The sequence below is a fragment of the Balaenoptera borealis genome (assembly GCF_965194805.1).
Source record: "Balaenoptera borealis genome assembly, chromosome: 4".
In the NCBI taxonomy this organism is placed as follows: domain Eukaryota; kingdom Metazoa; phylum Chordata; class Mammalia; order Artiodactyla; family Balaenopteridae; genus Balaenoptera; species Balaenoptera borealis.
Window position 1 is genome coordinate 22736380 of NC_138861.1, and position 21165 is coordinate 22757544.

Below are 21165 nucleotides of genomic sequence, written 5' to 3' on the forward strand. Positions count from 1 at the left end.
CCATCAGCGTAGCAAGGCTCCCATTTCTCCATGGCCTGTCCTGCATTTCTGGTTTTGACACTTTTTTCAGCATGACCATTTTGACCGATGGGAAACGAGACATCTTTGTAGCGCTGATTTGCCTTTCCAGGTGGCTTGGTTGGCCAAAAAGGGCGTATGCGTTTTTTCCTGAATATATTCAGGAAAAAACGCATACGCCCTTTTTGGCCAAGGGCAACATTGTCGACGTTTTGCCGCTTTTCATGTGCTTTAAAGGCGATTCGAATGTACCTCCTGAAATCTGTTTCCTGCAATTCTGCCTTGCTTTCAAATCCTCTTCGTTGCCTTCCCTCAATATATTTGGGGATGAGAGTTATCATTTATAACTCTGCAGGTTTGTGAATTGCAGTGCCCCTGAGCTCCGTTTTTCCACTCGCTTTTTTGGGAGCTGGCCGCAAAAGCGCAGGACTGCTTCAGGCCCTATTCTGGTTCCGGGGGGGCAGGCTGAGCCTGTGGTTAATTCTTCCTCCTGATGGGAAACTAGAGTGACCTGTGCCTGTCCCAACACCTAGAGCTAGTCTCTCATTGGTTCCCCCTCCTTCTGTTCATCCTCAGGACAAATTGCAACCTGTACGGAACAGGAGGTTAAAGGTGCTGCTGATTCTCCAAGGAGGGAGATTGCTAGTAAAGCGGCTGTAATGGCCACCCCGAGCACAAGGAGATGAGAAATGAGGTGCGTTTTAGAAACCTTTCCCGGTCACACGGTGTACCAACTTCTGGGTTTCTCATGCATGTTTTCGATGTAGGAAGAGGCCCTTGAACCTGGAGATTTGGGACCCATGGGATGGGTACCACGCAGTATTACTTTAAAGGGTCTGTGTTTGCTTACCGAACCTCAACAAACCTCTCAGCCCCAAGAGTGTCCTCCCTTATGTCTCATCCAGCTGTGTGTCTACATATGGTCAATTCAGGTTGCATCACAGACCCTGAACGAGTTTTGTAAGAATTTCTCTTTCACTGTCTTTGTTTCATGGGTTTTTAAAAGTAATTTATTTTTATAATGGGGTTTAGCTGCTTTTCACTGCTGTGTTTATGCCGCTTTACACCCACTTGACTCACTTACAGAGAGATATCAATCCATAGGTTTTAAGATTCTTAAGAGTCAGATATATTCTTGTGCGGTGAATAGGGGGTGTTGAGTCCAGTTCACTGAGCAAGGAGTAGGTCTTGTCTATTACATGTTGGGTTTATGGAACGGTGTCTGAGCTAATTTGAAACCCTTGTTTTATGCATCACCCCACCTCACCTTTCCCGTTCAGCAGCCATAGTGTGTTTTCTAAATGTGTGACTCTGTTCTGTTTTGTAATTCAGTTCAAGTGTAGGGATTTTAACATTCCCTCTATAAGTGTTAGATTATGATAAGTGTGTTTTTCTGTGTGACTTATTTCACTTAGAATCGTCGTACCTAAATCCATTCATCATGCTGCTACTAGCATTATAACATTGATTTCATGGCTGAGTGATATTCCATTGTACATACGGACCACAACTTCTTTATCCATTTTTCTCTTTCCTGGGATATTTAAGGTGTAATAAAGTGGAGGTTGTTGTCAACAGAGCAGCCCTAATCTTCGGGGTGCCTCTGTCTTGCTGCTTTTTAGTTTTCCCAATTTATACGCCCATGAATGGAAGGGCCCTATTCTCTCTAAGCTGTGTTTTTTAGATATTTCAGGACACACCGTACACTTCTCCAGAGTGGCTGTTGGCAATTTACATCCCGCCCATCAGCGTAGCAAGGCTCCCATTTCTCCATGGCCTGTCCTGCATTTCTGGTTTTGACACTTTTTTCAGCATGACCATTTTGACCGATGGGAAACGAGACTTCTTTGTAGCACTGATTTGCCTTTCCAGGTGGCTTGGTTGGCCAAAAAGGGCGTATGCGTTTTTTCCTGAATATATTCAGGAAAAAACGCATACGCCCTTTGTGGCCAAGGGCAACATTGTCGTCGTTTTGCCGCTTTTCATGTGCTTTAAAGGCGATTCGAATGTACCTCCTGAAATCTGTTTCCTGCAATTCTGCCTTGCTTCCAAATCCTCTTCGTTGCCTTCCCTCAATATATTTGGGGATGAGAGTTATCATTTATAACTCTGCAGGTTTGTGAATTTCAGTGCCCCTGAGCTCCGTTTTTCCACTCGCTTTTTTGGGAGCTGGCCGCAAAAGCGCAGGACTGCTTCAGGCCCTATTCTGGTTCCGGGGGGGCAGGCTGAGCCTGTGGTTAATTCTTCCTCCTGATGGGAAACTAGAGTGACCTGTGCCTGTCCCAACACCTAGAGCTAGTCTCTCATTGGTTCCCCCTCCTTCTGTTCATCCTCAGGACAAATTGCAACCTGTACGGAACAGGAGGTTAAAGGTGCTGCTGATTCTCCAAGGAGGGAGATTGCTAGTAAAGCGGCTGTAATGGCCACCCCGAGCACAAGGAGATGAGAAATGAGGTACGTTTTACAAACCTTTCCCGGTCCCACGGTGTACCAACTTCTGGGTTTCTCATGCATGTTTTCGATGTAGGAAGAGGCCCTTGAACCTGGAGATTTGGGACCCATGGGATGGGTACCACGCAGTATTACTTTAAAGGGTCTGTGTTTGCTCACCCACCCTCACCAAAGCTCTCAGCCCCAAGAGTGTCCACCCTTATGTCTCATCCAGCTGTGTGTCTACATATGGTCAATTAAGGTTGCATCACAGCCCCTGAACGAATTTTGTAAGAATTTCTCTTTCACTGTCTTTGTTTCATGGGTTTTTAAAAGTAATTTATTTTTATAATGGGGTTTAGCTGCTTTTCACTGCTGTGTTTATGCCGCTTTACACCCACTTGACTCACTTACAGAGAGATATCAATCCATAGGTTTTAAGATTCTTAAGAGTCAGATATATTCTTGTGCGGTGAATAGGGGGTGTTGAGTCCAGTTCACTGAGCAAGGAGTAGGTCTTGTCTATTACATGTTGGGTTTATGGAACGGTATCTGAGCTAATTTGAAACCCTTGTTTTATGCATCACCCCACCTCCCGTTTCCCGTTCAGCAGCCATAGTGTGTTTTCTAAATGTGTGACTCTGTTCTGTTTTGTAATTCAGTTCAAGTGTAGGGATTTTAACATTCCCTCTATAAGTGTTAGATTATGATAAGTGTGTTTTTCTGTGTGACTTATTTCACTTAGAATCGTCGTACCTAAATCCATTCATCATGCTGCTACTAGCATTATAACATTGATTTCATGGCTGAGTGATATTCCATTGTACATACGGACCACAACTTCTTTATCCATTTTTCTCTTTCCTGGGATATTTAAGGTGTAATAAAGTGGAGGTTGTTGTCAACAGAGCAGCCCTAATCTTCGGGGTGCCTCTGTCTTGCTGCTTTTTAGTTTTCCCAATTTATACGCCCATGAATGGAAGGGCCCTATTCTCTCTAAGCTGTGTTTTTTAGATATTTCAGGACACACCGTACACTTCTCCAGAGTGGCTGTTGGCAATTTACATCCCGCCCATCAGCGTAGCAAGGCTCCCATTTCTCCATGGCCTGTCCTGCATTTCTGGTTTTGACACTTTTTTCAGCATGACCATTTTGACCGATGGGAAACGAGACATCTTTGTAGCGCTGATTTGCCTTTCCAGGTTGCTTGGTTGGCCAAAAAGGGCGTATGCGTTTTTTCCTGAATATATTCAGGAAAAAACGCATACGCCCTTTTTGGCCAAGGGCAACATTGTCGACGTTTTGCCGCTTTTCATGTGCTTTAAAGGCGATTCGAATGTACCTCCTGAAATCTGTTTCCTGCAATTCTGCCTTGCTTCCAAATCCTCTTCGTTGCCTTCCCTCAATATATTTGGGGATGAGAGTTATCATTTATAACTCTGCAGGTTTGTGAATTGCAGTGCCCCTGAGCTCCGTTTTTCCACTCGCTTTTTTGGGAGCTGGCCGCAAAAGCGCAGGACTGCTTCAGGCCCTATTCTGGTTCCGGGGGGGCAGGCTGAGCCTGTGGTTAATTCTTCCTCCTGATGGGAAACTAGAGTGACCTGTGCCTGTCCCAACACCTAGAGCTAGTCTCTCATTGGTTCCCCCTCCTTCTGTTCATCCTCAGGACAAATTGCAACCTGTACGGAACAGGAGGTTAAAGGTGCTGCTGATTCTCCAAGGAGGGAGATTGCTAGTAAAGCGGCTGTAATGGCCACCCCGAGCACAAGGAGATGAGAAATGGGGTGCGTTTTAGAAAACTTCCCCGGTCACACGGTGTACCAACTTCTGGGTTTCTCATGCATGTTTTCGATGTAGGAAGAGGCCCTTGAACCTGGAGATTTGGGACCCATGGGATGGGTACCACGCAGTATTACTTTAAAGGGTCTGTGTTTGCTCACCGAACCTCAACAAACCTCTCAGCCCCAAGAGTGTCCACCCTTATGTCTCATCCAGCTGTGTGTCTACATATGGTCAATTCAGGTTGCATCACAGCCCCTGAACGAGTTTTGTAAGAATTTCTCTTTCACTGTCTTTGTTTCATGGGTTTTTAAAAGTAATTTATTTTATAATGGGGTTTAGCTGCTTTTCACTGCTGTGTTTATGTCGCTTTATACCCACTTGACTCACTTTCAGAGAGATATCAAACCATAGGTTTTAAGATTCTTAAGAGTCAGATATATTCTTGTGCGGTGAATAGGGGGTGTTGAGTCCAGTTCACTGAGCAAGGAGTAGGTCTTGTCTATTATATGTTGGGTTTATGGAACGGTATCTGAGCTAATTTGAAACCCTTGTTTTATGCATCACCCCACCTCCCCTTTCCCGTTCAGCAGCCATAGTGTGTTTTCTAAATGTGTGACTCTGTTCTGTTTTGTAATTCAGTTCAAGTGTAGGGATTTTAACATTCCCTCTATAAGTGTTAGATTATGATAAGTGTCTTTTTCTGTGTGACTTATTTCACTTAGAATCGTCGTACCTAAATCCATTCATCCTGCTGCTACTAGCATTATAACATTGATTTCATGGCTGAGTGATATTCCATTGTACATACGGACCACAACTTCTTTATCCATTTTTCTCTTTCCTGGGATATTTAAGGTGTAATAAAGTGGAGGTTGTTGTCAACAGAGCAGCCCTAATCTTCGGGGTGCCTCTGTCTTGCTGCTTTTTAGTTTTCCCAATTTATACGCCCATGAATGGAAGGGCCCTATTCTCTCTAAGCTGTGTTTTTTAGATATTTCAGGACACACCGTACACTTCTCCAGAGTGGCTGTTGGCAATTTACATCCCGCCCATCAGCGTAGCAAGGCTCCCATTTCTCCATGGCCTGTCCTGCATTTCTGGTTTTGACACTTTTTTCAGCATGACCATTTTGACCGATGGGAAACGAGACATCTTTGTAGCGCTGATTTGCCTTTCCAGGTTGCTTGGTTGGCCAAAAAGGGCGTATGCGTTTTTTCCTGAATATATTCAGGAAAAAACGCATACGCCCTTTTTGGCCAAGGGCAACATTGTCGACGTTTTGCCGCTTTTCATGTGCTTTAAAGGCGATTCGAATGTACCTCCTGAAATCTGTTTCCTGCAATTCTGCCTTGCTTCCAAATCCTCTTCGTTGCCTTCCCTCAATATATTTGGGGATGAGAGTTATCATTTATAACTCTGCAGGTTTGTGAATTTCAGTGCCCCTGAGCTCCGTTTTTCCACTCGCTTTTTTGGGAGCTGGCCGCAAAAGCGCAGGACTGCTTCAGGCCCTATTCTGGTTCCGGGGGGGCAGGCTGAGCCTGTGGTTAATTCTTCCTCCTGATGGGAAACTAGAGTGACCTGTGCCTTTCCCAACACCTAGAGCTAGTCTCTCATTGGTTCCCCCTCCTTCTGTTCATCCTCAGGACAAATTGCAACCTGTACGGAACAGGAGGTTAAAGGTGCTGCTGATTCTCCAAGGAGGGAGATTGCTAGTAAAGCGGCTGTAATGGCCACCCCGAGCCCAAGGAGATGAGAAATGAGGTGCGTTTTAGAAACCTTTCCCGGTCACACGGTGTACCAACTTCTGGGTTTCTCATGCATGTTTTCGATGTAGGAAGAGGCCCTTGAACCTGGAGATTTGGGACCCATGGGATGGGTACCACGCAGTATTACTTTAAAGGGTCTGTGTTTGCTCACCCACCCTCACCAAAGCTCTCAGCCCCAAGAGTGTCCACCCTTATGTCTCATCCATCTGTGTGTCTACATATGGTCAATTAAGGTTGCATCACAGCCCCTGAACGAATTTTGTAAGAATTTCTCTTTCACTGTCTTTGTTTCATGGGTTTTTAAAAGTAATTTATTTTTATAATGGGGTTTAGCTGCTTTTCACTGCTGTGTTTATGCCGCTTTACACCCACTTGACTCACTTACAGAGAGATATCAATCCATAGGTTTTAAGATTCTTAAGAGTCAGATATATTCTTGTGCGGTGAATAGGGGGTGTTGAGTCCAGTTCACTGAGCAAGGAGTAGGTCTTGTCTATTACATGTTGGGTTTATGGAACGGTATCTGAGCTAATTTGAAACCCTTGTTTTATGCATCACCCCACCTCCCGTTTCCCGTTCAGCAGCCATAGTGTGTTTTCTAAATGTGTGACTCTGTTCTGTTTTGTAATTCATTTCAAGTGTAGGGATTTTAACATTCCCTCTATAAGTGTTAGATTATGATAAGTGTGTTTTTCTGTGTGACTTATTTCACTTAGAATCGTCGTACCTAAATCCATTCATCATGCTGCTACTAGCATTATAACATTGATTTCATGGCTGAGTGATATTCCATTGTACATACGGACCACAACTTCTTTATCCATTTTTCTCTTTCCTGGGATATTTAAGGTGTAATAAAGTGGAGGTTGTTGTCAACAGAGCAGCCCTAATCTTCGGGGTGCCTCTGTCTTGCTGCTTTTTAGTTTTCCCAATTTATACGCCCATGAATGGAAGGGCCCTATTCTCTCTAAGCTGTGTTTTTTAGATATTTCAGGACACACCGTACACTTCTCCAGAGTGGCTGTTGGCAATTTACATCCCGCCCATCAGCGTAGCAAGGCTCCCATTTCTCCATGGCCTGTCCTGCATTTCTGGTTTTGACACTTTTTTCAGCATGACCATTTTGACCGATGGGAAACGAGACATCTTTGTAGCGCTGATTTGCCTTTCCAGGTTGCTTGGTTGGCCAAAAAGGGCGTATGCGTTTTTTCCTGAATATATTCAGGAAAAAACGCATACGCCCTTTTTGGCCAAGGGCAACATTGTCGACGTTTTGCCGCTTTTCATGTGCTTTAAAGGCGATTCGAATGTACCTCCTGAAATCTGTTTCCTGCAATTCTGCCTTGCTTCCAAATCCTCTTCGTTGCCTTCCCTCAATATATTTGGGGATGAGAGTTATCATTTATAACTCTGCAGGTTTGTGAATTGCAGTGCCCCTGAGCTCCGTTTTTCCACTCGCTTTTTTGGGAGCTGGCCGCAAAAGCGCAGGACTGCTTCAGGCCCTATTCTGGTTCCGGGGGGGCAGGCTGAGCCTGTGGTTAATTCTTCCTCCTGATGGGAAACTAGAGTGACCTGTGCCTGTCCCAACACCTAGAGCTAGTCTCTCATTGGTTCCCCCTCCTTCTGTTCATCCTCAGGACAAATTGCAACCTGTACGGAACAGGAGGTTAAAGGTGCTGCTGATTCTCCAAGGAGCGAGATTGCTAGTAAAGCGGCTGTAATGGCCACCCCGAGCACAAGGAGATGAGAAATGGGGTGCGTTTTAGAAAACTTCCCCGGTCACACGGTGTACCAACTTCTGGGTTTCTCATGCATGTTTTCGATGTAGGAAGAGGCCCTTGAACCTGGAGATTTGGGACCCATGGGATGGGTACCACGCAGTATTACTTTAAAGGGTCTGTGTTTGCTCACCCAACCTCACCAAACCTCTCAGCCCCAAGAGTGTCCACCCTTATGTCTCATCCAGCTGTGTGTCTACATATGGTCAATTCAGGTTGCATCACAGCCCCTGAACGAATTTTGTAAGAATTTCTCTTTCACTGTCTTTGTTTCATGGGTTTTTAAAAGTAATTTATTTTTATAATGGGGTTTAGCTGCTTTTCACTGCTGTGTTTATGCCGCTTTACACCCACTTGACTCACAGAGAGATATCAATCCATAGGTTTTAAGATTCTTAAGAGTCAGATATATTCTTGTGCGGTGAATAGGGGGTGTTGAGTCCAGTTCACTGAGCAAGGAGTAGGTCTTGTCTATTACATGTTGGGTTTATGGAACGGTATCTGAGCTAATTTGAAACCCTTGTTTTATGCATCACCCCACCTCACCTTTCCCGTTCAGCAGCCATAGTGTGTTTTCTAAATGTGTGACTCTGTTCTGTTTTGTAATTCAGTTCAAGTGTAGGGATTTTAACATTCCCTCTATAAGTGTTAGATTATGATAAGTGTCTTTTTCTGTGTGACTTATTTCACTTAGAATCGTCGTACCTAAATCCATTCATCATGCTGCTACTAGCATTATAACATTGATTTCATGGCTGAGTGATATTCCATTGTACATACGGACCACAACTTCTTTATCCATTTTTCTCTTTCCTGGGATATTTAAGGTGTAATAAAGTGGAGGTTGTTGTCAACAGAGCAGCCCTAATCTTCGGGGTGCCTCTGTCTTGCTGCTTTTTAGTTTTCCCAATTTATACGCCCATGAATGGAAGGGCCCTATTCTCTCTAAGCTGTGTTTTTTAGATATTTCAGGACACACCGTACACTTCTCCAGAGTGGCTGTTGGCAATTTACATCCCGCCCATCAGCGTAGCAAGGCTCCCATTTCTCCATGGCCTGTCCTGCATTTCTGGTTTTGACACTTTTTTCAGCATGACCATTTTGACCGATGGGAAACGAGACTTCTTTGTAGCACTGATTTGCCTTTCCAGGTGGCTTGGTTGGCCATAAAGGGCGTATGCGTTTTTTCCTGAATATATTCAGGAAAAAACGCATACGCCCTTTGTGGCCAAGGGCAACATTGTCGTCGTTTTGCCGCTTTTCATGTGCTTTAAAGGCGATTCGAATGTACCTCCTGAAATCTGTTTCCTGCAATTCTGCCTTGCTTCCGAATCCTCTTCGTTGCCTTCCCTCAATATATTTGGGGATGATAGTTATCATTTATAACTCTGCAGGTTTGTGAATTTCAGTGCCCCTGAGCTCCGTTTTTCCACTCGCTTTTTTGGGAGCTGGCCGCAAAAGCGCAGGACTGCTTCAGGCCCTATTCTGGTTCCGGGGGGGCAGGCTGAGCCTGTGGTTAATTCTTCCTCCTGATGGGAAACTAGAGTGACCTGTGCCTGTCCCAACACCTAGAGCTAGTCTCTCATTGGTTCCCCCTCCTTCTGTTCATCCTCAGGACAAATTGCAACCTGTACGGAACAGGAGGTTAAAGGTGCTGCTGATTCTCCAAGGAGGGAGATTGCTAGTAAAGCGGCTGTAATGGCCACCCCGAGCACAAGGAGATGAGAAATGAGGTGCGTTTTAGAAACCTTTCCCGGTCCCACGGTGTACCAACTTCTGGGTTTCTCATGCATGTTTTCGATGTAGGAAGAGGCCCTTGAACCTGGAGATTTGGGACCCATGGGATGGGTACCACGCAGTATTACTTTAAAGGGTCTGTGTTTGCTCACCCACCGTCACCAAAGCTCTCAGCCCCAAGAGTGTCCACCCTTATGTCTCATCCAGCTGTGTGTCTACATATGGTCAATTCAGGTTGCATCACAGCCCCTGAACGAATTTTGTAAGAATTTCTCTTTCACTGTCTTTGTTTCATGGGTTTTTAAAAGTAATTTATTTTTATAATGGGGTTTAGCTGCTTTTCACTGCTGTGTTTATGTCGCTTTATACCCACTTGACTCACTTTCAGAGAGATATCAAACCATAGGTTTTAAGATTCTTAAGAGTCAGATATATTCCTGTGCGGTGAATAGGGGGTGTTGAGTCCAGTTCACTGAGCAAGGAGTAGGTCTTGTCTATTACATGTTGGGTTTATGGAACGGTATCTGAGCTAATTTGAAACCCTTGTTTTATGCATCACCCCACCTCACCTTTCCCGTTCAGCAGCCATAGTGTGTTTTCTAAATGTGTGACTCTGTTCTGTTTTGTAATTCAGTTCAAGTGTAGGGATTTTAACATTCCCTCTATAAGTGTTAGATTATGATAAGTGTGTTTTTCTGTGTGACTTATTTCACTTAGAATCGTCGTACCTAAATCCATTCATCATGCTGCTACTAGCATTATAACATTGATTTCATGGCTGAGTGATATTCCATTGTACATACGGACCACAACTTCTTTATCCATTTTTCTCTTTCCTGGGATATTTAAGGTGTAATAAAGTGGAGGTTGTTGTCAACAGAGCAGCCCTAATCTTCGGGGTGCCTCTGTCTTGCTGCTTTTTAGTTTTCCCAATTTATACGCCCATGAATGGAAGGGCCCTATTCTCTCTAAGCTGTGTTTTTTAGATATTTCAGGACACACCGTACACTTCTCCAGAGTGGCTGTTGGCAATTTACATCCCGCCCATCAGCGTAGCAAGGCTCCCACTTCTCCATGGCCTGTCCTGCATTTCTGGTTTTGACACTTTTTTCAGCATGACCATTTTGACCGATGGGAAACGAGACATCTTTGTAGCGCTGATTTGCCTTTCCAGGTTGCTTGGTTGGCCAAAAAGGGCGTATGCGTTTTTTCCTGAATATATTCAGGAAAAAACGCATACGCCCTTTTTGGCCAAGGGCAACATTGTCGACGTTTTGCCGCTTTTCATGTGCTTTAAAGGCGATTCAAATGTACCTCCTGAAATCTGTTTCCTGCAATTCTGCCTTGCTTTCAAATCCTCTTCGTTGCCTTCCCTCAATATATTTGGGGATGAGAGTTATCATTTATAACTCTGCAGGTTTGTGAATTGCAGTGCCCCTGAGCTCCGTTTTTCCACTCGCTTTTTTGGGAGCTGGCCGCAAAAGCGCAGGACTGCTTCAGGCCCTATTCTGGTTCCGGGGGGGCAGGCTGAGCCTGTGGTTAATTCTTCCTCCTAATGGGAAACTAGAGTGACCTGTGCCTGTCCCAACACCTAGAGCTAGTCTCTCATTGGTTCCCCCTCCTTCTGTTCATCCTCAGGACAAATTGCAACGTGTACGGAACAGGAGGTTAAAGGTGCTGCTGATTCTCCAAGGAGGGAGATTGCTAGTAAAGCGGCTGTAATGGCCACCCCGAGCACAAGGAGATGAGAAATGAGGTGCGTTTTAGAAACCTTTCCCGGTCACACAGTGTACCAACTTCTGGGTTTCTCATGCATGTTTTCGATGTAGGAAGAGGCCCTTGAACCTGGAGATTTGGGACCCATGGGATGGGTACCACGCAGTATTACTTTAAAGGGTCTGTGTTTGCTCACCGAACCTCAACAAACCTCTCAGCCCCAAGAGTGTCCACCCTTATGTCTCATCCAGCTGTGTGTCTACATATGGTCAATTCAGGTTGCATCACAGCCCCTGAACGAGTTTTGTAAGAATTTCTCTTTCACTGTCTTTGTTTCATGGGTTTTTAAAAGTAATTTATTTTATAATGGGGTTTAGCTGCTTTTCACTGCTGTGTTTATGTCGCTTTATACCCACTTGACTCACTTTCAGAGAGATATCAAACCATAGGTTTTAAGATTCTTAAGAGTCAGATATATTCTTGTGCGGTGAATAGGGGGTGTTGAGTCCAGTTCACTGAGCAAGGAGTACGTCTTGTCTATTACATGTTGGGTTTATGGAACGGTATCTGAGCTAATTTGAAACCCTTGTTTTATGCATCACCCCACCTCCCCTTTCCCGTTCAGCAGCCATAGTGTGTTTTCTAAATGTGTGACTCTGTTCTGTTTTGTAATTCAGTTCAAGTGTAGGGATTTTAACATTCCCTCTATAAGTGTTAGATTATGATAAGTGTCTTTTTCTGTGTGACTTATTTCACTTAGAATCGTCGTACCTAAATCCATTCATCCTGCTGCTACTAGCATTATAACATTGATTTCATGGCTGAGTGATATTCCATTGTACATACGGACCACAACTTCTTTATCCATTTTTCTCTTTCCTGGGATATTTAAGGTGTAATAAAGTGGAGGTTGTTGTCAACAGAGCAGCCCTAATCTTCGGGGTGCCTCTGTCTTGCTGCTTTTTAGTTTTCCCAATTTATACGCCCATGAATGGAAGGGCCCTATTCTCTCTAAGCTGTGTTTTTTAGATATTTCAGGACACACCGTACACTTCTCCAGAGTGGCTGTTGGCAATTTACATCCCGCCCATCAGCGTAGCAAGGCTCCCATTTCTCCATGGCCTGTCCTGCATTTCTGGTTTTGACACTTTTTTCAGCATGACCATTTTGACCGATGGGAAACGAGACATCTTTGTAGCGCTGATTTGCCTTTCCAGGTTGCTTGGTTGGCCAAAAAGGGCGTATGCGTTTTTTCCTGAATATATTCAGGAAAAAACGCATACGCCCTTTTTGGCCAAGGGCAACATTGTCGACGTTTTGCCGCTTTTCATGTGCTTTAAAGGCGATTCGAATGTACCTCCTGAAATCTGTTTCGTGCAATTTTGCCTTGCTTTCAAATCCTCTTCGTTGCCTTCCCTCAATATATTTGGGGATGAGAGTTATCATTTATAACTCTGCAGGTTTGTGAATTGCAGTGCCCCTGAGCTCCGTTTTTCCACTCGCTTTTTTGGGAGCTGGCCGCAAAAGCGCAGGATTGCTTCAGGCCCTATTCTGGTTCCGGGGGGGGGGCAGGCTGAGCCTGTGTTTAATTCTTCCTACTGATGGGAAACTAGAGTGACCTGTGACTTTCCCAACACCTAGAGCTAGTCTCTCATTGGTTCCCCCTCCTTCTGTTCATCCTCAGGACAAATTGCAACCTGTACGGAACAGGAGGTTAAAGGTGCTGCTGATTCTCCAAGGAGGGAGATTGCTAGTAAAGCGGCTGTAATGGCCACCCCGAGCCCAAGGAGATGAGAAATGGGGTGCGTTTTAGAAACCTTTCCCGGTCACACGGTGTACCAACTTCTGGGTTTCTCATGCATGTTTTCGATGTTGGAAGATGCCCTTGAACCTGGAGATTTGGGACCCATGGGATGGGTACCACGCAGTATTACTTTAAAGGGTCTGTGTTTGCTCACCCACCCTCACCAAAGCTCTCAGGCCCAAGAGTGTCCACCCTTATGTCTCATCCAGCTGTGTGTCTACATATGGTCAATTAAGGTTGCATCAGAGCCCCTGAACGAATTTTGTAAGAATTTCTCTTTCACTGTCTTTGTTTCATGGGTTTTTAAAAGTAATTTATTTTTATAATGGGGTTTAGCTGCTTTTCACTGCTGTGTTTATGCCGCTTTACACCCACTTGACTCACTTACAGAGAGATATCAATCCATAGGTTTTAAGATTCTTAAGAGTCAGATATATTCTTGTGCGGTGAATAGGGGGTGTTGAGTCCAGTTCACTGAGCAAGGAGTAGGTCTTGTCTATTACATGTTGGGTTTATGGAACGGTATCTGAGCTAATTTGAAACCCTTGTTTTATGCATCACCCCACCTCACCTTTCCCGTTCAGCAGCCATAGTGTGTTTTCTAAATGTGTGACTCTGTTCTGTTTTGTAATTCAGTTCAAGTGTAGGGATTTTAACATTCCCTCTATAAGTGTTAGATTATGATAAGTGTCTTTTTCTGTGTGACTTATTTCACTTAGAATCGTCGTACCTAAATCCATTCATCATGCTGCTACTAGCATTATAACATTGATTTCATGGCTGAGTGATATTCCATTGTACATACGGACCACAACTTCTTTATCCATTTTTCTCTTTCCTGGGATATTTAAGGTGTAATAAAGTGGAGGTTGTTGTCCACAGAGCAGCCCTAATCTTCGGGGTGCCTCTGTCTTGCTGCTTTTTAGTTTTCCCAATTTATACGCCCATGAATGGAAGGGCCCTAGTCTCTCTAAGCTGTGTTTTTTAGATATTTCAGGACACACCGTACACTTCTCCAGAGTGGCTGTTGGCAATTTACATCCCGCCCATCAGCGTAGCAAGGCTCCCATTTCTCCATGGCCTGTCCTGCATTTCTGGTTTTGACACTTTTTTCACCATGACCATTTTGACCGATGGGAAACGAGACTTCTTTGTAGCGCTGATTTACCTTTCCAGGTTGCTTGGTTGGCCAAAAAGGGCGTATGCGTTTTTTCCTGAATATATTCAGGAAAAAACGCATACGCCCTTTTTGGCCAAGGGCGACATTGTCGACGTTTTGCCGCTTTTCATGTGCTTTAAAGGCGATTCGAATGTACCTCCTGAAATCTGTTTCCTGCAATTCTGCCTTGCTTTCAAATCCTCTTCGTTGCCTTCCCTCAATATATTTGGGGATGAGAGTTATCATTTATAACTCTGCAGGTTTGTGAATTGCAGTGCCCCTGAGCTCCGTTTTTCCACTCGCTTTTTTGGGAGCTGGCCGCAAAAGCGCAGGACTGCTTCAGGCCCTATTCTGGTTCCGGGGGGGCAGGCTGAGCCTGTGGTTAATTCTTCCTCCTGATGGGAAACTAGAGTGACCTGTGCCTTTCCCAACACCTAGAGCTAGTCTCTCATTGGTTCCCCCTCCTTCTGTTCATCCTCAGGACAAATGGCAACGTGTACGGAACAGGAGGTTAAAGGTGCTGCTGATTCTCCAAGGAGGGAGATTGCTAGTAAAGCGGCTGTAATGGCCACCCCGAGCACAAGGAGATGAGAAATGAGGTGCGTTTTAGAAACCTTTCCCGGTCACACGGTGTACCAACTTCTGGGTTTCTCATGCATGTTTTCGATGTAGGAAGAGGCCCTTGAACCTGGAGATTTGGGACCCATGGGATGGGTACCACGCAGTATTACTTTAAAGGGTCTGTGTTTGCTCACCGAACCTCAACAAACCTCTCAGCCCCAAGAGTGTCCACCCTTATGTCTCATCCAGCTGTGTGTCTACATATGGTCAATTCAGGTTGCATCACAGCCCCTGAACGAGTTTTGTAAGAATTTCTCTTTCACTGTCTTTGTTTCATGGGTTTTTAAAAGTAATTTATTTTATAATGGGGTTTAGCTGCTTTTCACTGCTGTGTTTATGTCGCTTTATACCCACTTGACTCACTTTCAGAGAGATATCAAACCATAGGTTTTAAGATTCTTAAGAGTCAGATATATTCTTGTGCGGTGAATAGGGGGTGTTGAGTCCAGTTCACTGAGCAAGGAGTAGGTCTTGTCTATTACATGTTGGGTTTATGGAACGGTATCTGAGCTAATTTGAAACCCTTGTTTTATGCATCACCCCACCTCACCTTTCCCGTTCAGCAGCCATAGTGTGTTTTCTAAATGTGTGACTCTGTTCTGTTTTGTAATTCAGTTCAAGTGTAGGGATTTTAACATTCCCTCTATAAGTGTTAGATTATGATAAGTGTCTTTTTCTGTGTGACTTATTTCACTTAGAATCGTCGTACCTAAATCCATTCATCATGCTGCTACTAGCATTATAACATTGATTTCATGGCTGAGTGATATTCCATTGTACATACGGACCACAACTTCTTTATCCATTTTTCTCTTTCCTGGGATATTTAAGGTGTAATAAAGTGGAGGTTGTTGTCCACAGAGCAGCCCTAATCTTCGGGGTGCCTCTGTCTTGCTGCTTTTTAGTTTTCCCAATTTATACGCCCATGAATGGAAGGGCCCTAGTCTCTCTAAGCTGTGTTTTTTAGATATTTCAGGACACACCGTACACTTCTCCAGAGTGGCTGTTGGCAATTTACATCCCGCCCATCAGCGTAGCAAGGCTCCCATTTCTCCATGGCCTGTCCTGCATTTCTGGTTTTGACACTTTTTTCACCATGACCATTTTGACCTATGGGAAACGAGACTTCTTTGTAGCGCTGATTTACCTTTCCAGGTTGCTTGGTTGGCCAAAAAGGGCGTATGCGTTTTTTCCTGAATATATTCAGGAAAAAACGCATACGCCCTTTTTGGCCAAGGGCGACATTGTCGACGTTTTGCCGCTTTTCATGTGCTTTAAAGGCGATTCGAATGTACCTCCTGAAATCTGTTTCCTGCAATTCTGCCTTGCTTTCAAATCCTCTTCGTTGCCTTCCCTCAATATATTTGGGGATGAGAGTTATCATTTATAACTCTGCAGGTTTGTGAATTGCAGTGCCCCTGAGCTCCGTTTTTCCACTCGCTTTTTTGGGAGCTGGCCGCAAAAGCGCAGGACTGCTTCAGGCCCTATTCTGGTTCCGGGGGGGCAGGCTGAGCCTGTGGTTAATTCTTCCTCCTGATGGGAAACTAGAGTGACCTGTGCCTTTCCCAAAACCTAGAGCTAGTCTCTCATTGGTTCCCCCTCCTTCTGTTCATCCTCAGGACAAATTGCAACGTGTACGGAACAGGAGGTTAAAGGTGCTGCTGATTCTCCAATGAGGGAGATTGCTAGTAAAGCGGCTGTAATGGCCACCCCGAGCACAAGGAGATGAGAAATGAGGTGCGTTTTAGAAACCTTTCCCGGTCACACGGTGTACCAACTTCTGGGTTTCTCATGCATGTTTTCGATGTAGGAAGAGGCCCTTGAACCTGGAGATTTGGGACCCATGGGATGGGTACCACGCAGAATTACTTTAAAGGGTCTGTGTTTGCTCACCGAACCTCAACAAACCTATCAGCCCCAAGAGTGTCCACCCTTATGTCTCATCCAGCTGTGTGTCTACATATGGTCAATTCAGGTTGCATCACAGCCCCTGAACGAATTTTGTAAGAATTTCTCTTTCACTGTCTTTGTTTCATGGGTTTTTAAAAGTAATTTATTTTTATAATGGAGTTTAGCTGCTTTTCACTGCTGTGTTTATGCCGCTTTACACCCACTTGACTCACTTACAGAGAGATATCAATCCATAGGTTTTAAGATTCTTAAGAGTCAGATATATTCTTGTGCGGTGAATAGGGGGTGTTGAGTCCAGTTCACTGAGCAAGGAGTAGGTCTTGTCTATTACATGTTGGGTTTATGGAACGGTATCTGAGCTAATTTGAAACCCTTGTTTTATGCATCACCCCACCTCACCTTTCCCGTTCAGCAGCCATAGTGTGTTTTCTAAATGGTGACTCTGTTCTGTTTTGTAATTCAGTTCAAGTGTAGGGATTTTAACATTCCCTCTATAAGTGTTAGATTATGATAAGTGTGTTTTTCTGTGTGACTTATTTCACTTAGAATCGTCGTACCTAAATCCATTCATCATGCTGCTACTAGCATTATAACATTGATTTCATGGCTGAGTGATATTCCATTGTACATACGGACCACAACTTCTTTATCCATTTTTCTCTTTCCTGGGATATTTAAGGTGTAATAAAGTGGAGGTTGTTGTCAACAGAGCAGCCCTAATCTTCGGGGTGCCTCTGTCTTGCTGCTTTATAGTTTTCCCAATTTATACGCCCATGAATGGAAGGGCCCTATTCTCTCTAAGCTGTGTTTTTTAGATATTTCAGGACACACCGTACACTTCTCCAGAGTGGCTGTTGGCAATTTACATCCCGCCCATCAGCGTAGCAAGGCTCCCACTTCTCCATGGCCTGTCCTGCATTTCTGGTTTTGACACTTTTTTCAGCATGACCATTTTGACCGATGGGAAACGAGACATCTTTGTAGCGCTGATTTGCCTTTCCAGGTTGCTTGGTTGGCCAAAAAGGGCGTATGCGTTTTTTCCTGAATATATTCAGGAAAAAACGCATACGCCCTTTTTGGCCAAGGGCAACATTGTCGACGTTTTGCCGCTTTTCATGTGCTTTAAAGGCGATTCGAATGTACCTCCTGAAATCTGTTTCCTGCAATTCTGCCTTGCTTTCAAATCCTCTTCGTTGCCTTCCCTCAATATATTGGGGGATGAGAGTTATCATTTATAACTCTGCAGGTTTGTGAATTGCAGTGCCCCTGAGCTCCGTTTTTCCACTCGCTTTTTTGGGAGCTGGCCGCAAAAGCGCAGGACTGCTTCAGGCCCTATTCTGGTTCCGGGGGGGCAGGCTGAGCCTGTGGTTAATTCTTCCTCCTGATGGGAAACTAGAGTGACCTGTGCCTGTCCCAACACCTAGAGCTAGTCTCTCATTGGTTCCCCCTCCTTCTGTTCATCCTCAGGACAAATTGCAACCTGTACGGAACAGGAGGTTAAAGGTGCTGCTGATTCTCCAAGGAGGGAGATTGCTAGTAAAGCGGCTGTAATGGCCACCCCGAGCACAAGGAGATGAGAAATGAGGTGCGTTTTAGAAACCTTTCCCGGTCACACGGTGTACCAACTTCTGGGTTTCTCATGCATGTTTTCGATGTAGGAAGAGGCCCTTGAACCTGGAGATTTGGGACCCATGGGATGGGTACCACGCAGTATTACTTTAAAGGGTCTGTGTTTGCTCACCGAACCTCAACAAACCTCTCAGCCCCAAGAGTGTCCACCCTTATGTCTCATCCAGCTGTGTGTCTACATATGGTCAATTCAGGTTGCATCACAGCCCCTGAACGAGTTTTGTAAGAATTTCTCTTTCACTGTCTTTGTTTCATGGGTTTTTAAAAGTAATTTATTTTATAATGGGGTTTAGCTGCTTTTCACTGCTGTGTTTATGTCGCTTTATACCCACTTGACTCACTTTCAGAGAGATATCAAACCATAGGTTTTAAGATTCTTAAGAGTCAGATATATTCTTGTGCGGTGAATAGGGGGTGTTGAGTCCAGTTCACTGAGCAAGGAGTACGTCTTGTCTATTACATGTTGGGTTTATGGAACGGTATCTGAGCTAATTTGAAACCCTTGTTTTATGCATCACCCCACCTCCCCTTTCCCGTTCAGCAGCCATAGTGTGTTTTCTAAATGTGTGACTCTGTTCTGTTTTGTAATTCAGTTCAAGTGTACAAAACTGAATCAAGAAGAAATAGATAACTTGAACATACTGATCACTAAAAGCAAAATAGAGGGCTTCCCTGGTGGCACAGTGGTTGAGAATCTGCCTGCCAATGCAGGGGACACGGGTTTGAGCCCTGGTCTGGGAAGATCCCACATGCCGCGGAGCAACTGGGCCCGTGAGCCACAACTACTGAGCCTGAGCGTCTGGAGCCCATGCTCCGCAACAAGAGAGGTCACGATAGTGAGAGGCCCACGCACCGTGATGAAGAGTGGCCCCCGCTCGCTGCAACTAGAGAAAGCCCTCGCACAGAAACGAAGACCCAACACAGCCAAAAATAAATAAATAAATAAATAAATAGAATTTAAAAAAAAAATAGAATCTGTAATTTTAAAAAACTCCCTACCAACAGAAGTCCAGGATCAGATGGTTTCACAGGCAAATTCTACCAAATATCAAAAGCAGAACTTACACTGATTCTTCTCAAACTCTTCGAAAAGATTGAAGAGTAAGGAGTCCTTCCAAAGACATTCTATGAAGCCACTATCATGCTGATATCAAAAACAGATGGGGGGGGGACTTCCCTGGTGGCACAGTGGTTAAGAATCTGTCTGCCACTGCAGGGGACGTAGGTTCGAGACCTGGTCTGGAAAGATCCCACATGCCATGGAGCAACTAAGCCCGTGTGCCACAACTACTGAGCCTGCGCTCTACAGCCCACGAGCCACAACTACTGAGCCTGATAGCCACAACTGCTGAAACCCACGCACCTAGAGCCCATGATCTGCAACAAAAGAAGCCACCACAATGAACAGCCTGCACACCACAATGAAGAGTAGCCCCCGCTCGCCGCAACTAGAGAGAGCCCGAGCACAGCAACGAATGCCCAATGCATCCAAAAATAAATAAAGAAAGAAATTTACTTAAAAAAAACAAATAAAACAGATGGGGACTTTTCTGGTGGTCCAGCAGTTAAGATTTCGCCTTCCAGTACAGGGGGTGCGGGTTCGATCCCTGGTTTTGGAGCTAAGATCCCACATGCCTCACAAACAAGAAACCAAAACATAAAACAGAAGCAATATTGGAACAAATTCAATAAAGACTTAAAAAAAAACACAGAGAAAGACACTACCAAAAAAGAAAACTTCAGGCCAATATCGTTGATAAATATAGATGCAAAAATTCTCAACTGAATATTACAAAACCGAATCCGAAAACACATAAGTGGATCATACACCATGACCAAATTTGATTCACCCCTGTGTCACAAAGTTGTTTCAACATATGCAAATCAATCAACATGATACACCCCATCAACAAAGGAAAAACAAGAAACAAACGATCATCTCAATAGATGGCGAAAAAGCATTTGAAAAGCTTCAACATCCATTCATGACAAAAACACTTACCAAAGTGGGTATAGAGGAAACATATCTCAACATAATAAAAGCTATTTATGACAAACCCACAGCCAATATAATACTTAACGTTCATAAGCTGAAAGCCTTCCTGCTAAAATCTGGAACAAGACAAGGATGCCCACTCTCACGTCTTCTCTTCAACATAGCATTGGAAGTCCTAGCCACAAAAATCAGACAAGAAAAAGAAATAAAATCTAACCAAATTGGAAGGCAAGAGGTAAAGTTGTCATTATATGCAGATGACATGATAATATATATAAAGGAAACCCTAAAAATTCCACTCAAACACTACTAGAACTGATAAACAAATTCAGCAAAGTAGCAGGATACAAGATGAACATATATAAATTGGTTGCATTTCCTGGTTTTTCCTTCTTTTTTTTAAAATTTATTTTGGCTGCATTGGGTCTTCATCGCTGTGCACGGGCTTTCTCTAGTTGTGGCCAGTGGGGACTAGACTTTCTTGTGGTGCGCAGGCTTCTCATTGCAGTGGTTTCTCTTGTTGTGGAGCACGGGCTCTAGGCACGCAGGCTTAAGTAGTTGTCGCACATGGGCTCAGTATTTGTGGCTCACTGGCTCTAGAGTGCAGGCTAAGTAGTTGTGGCACACAGGTTTAGTTGCTCCATGGCATGTGAGATCTTCCTGCATCAGGGCTCAAGCCCGTGTCCCCTGTATTGGCAGGTGGATTCTCAACCACGGAGCCACCAGGGAAGTCCCTGGTTGCATTTCTTTACACTAACAATGAAATATCAGAAAGGAAATGTAAACAAGCAATCCTTTTTTTAATGGCATCAAAAAAC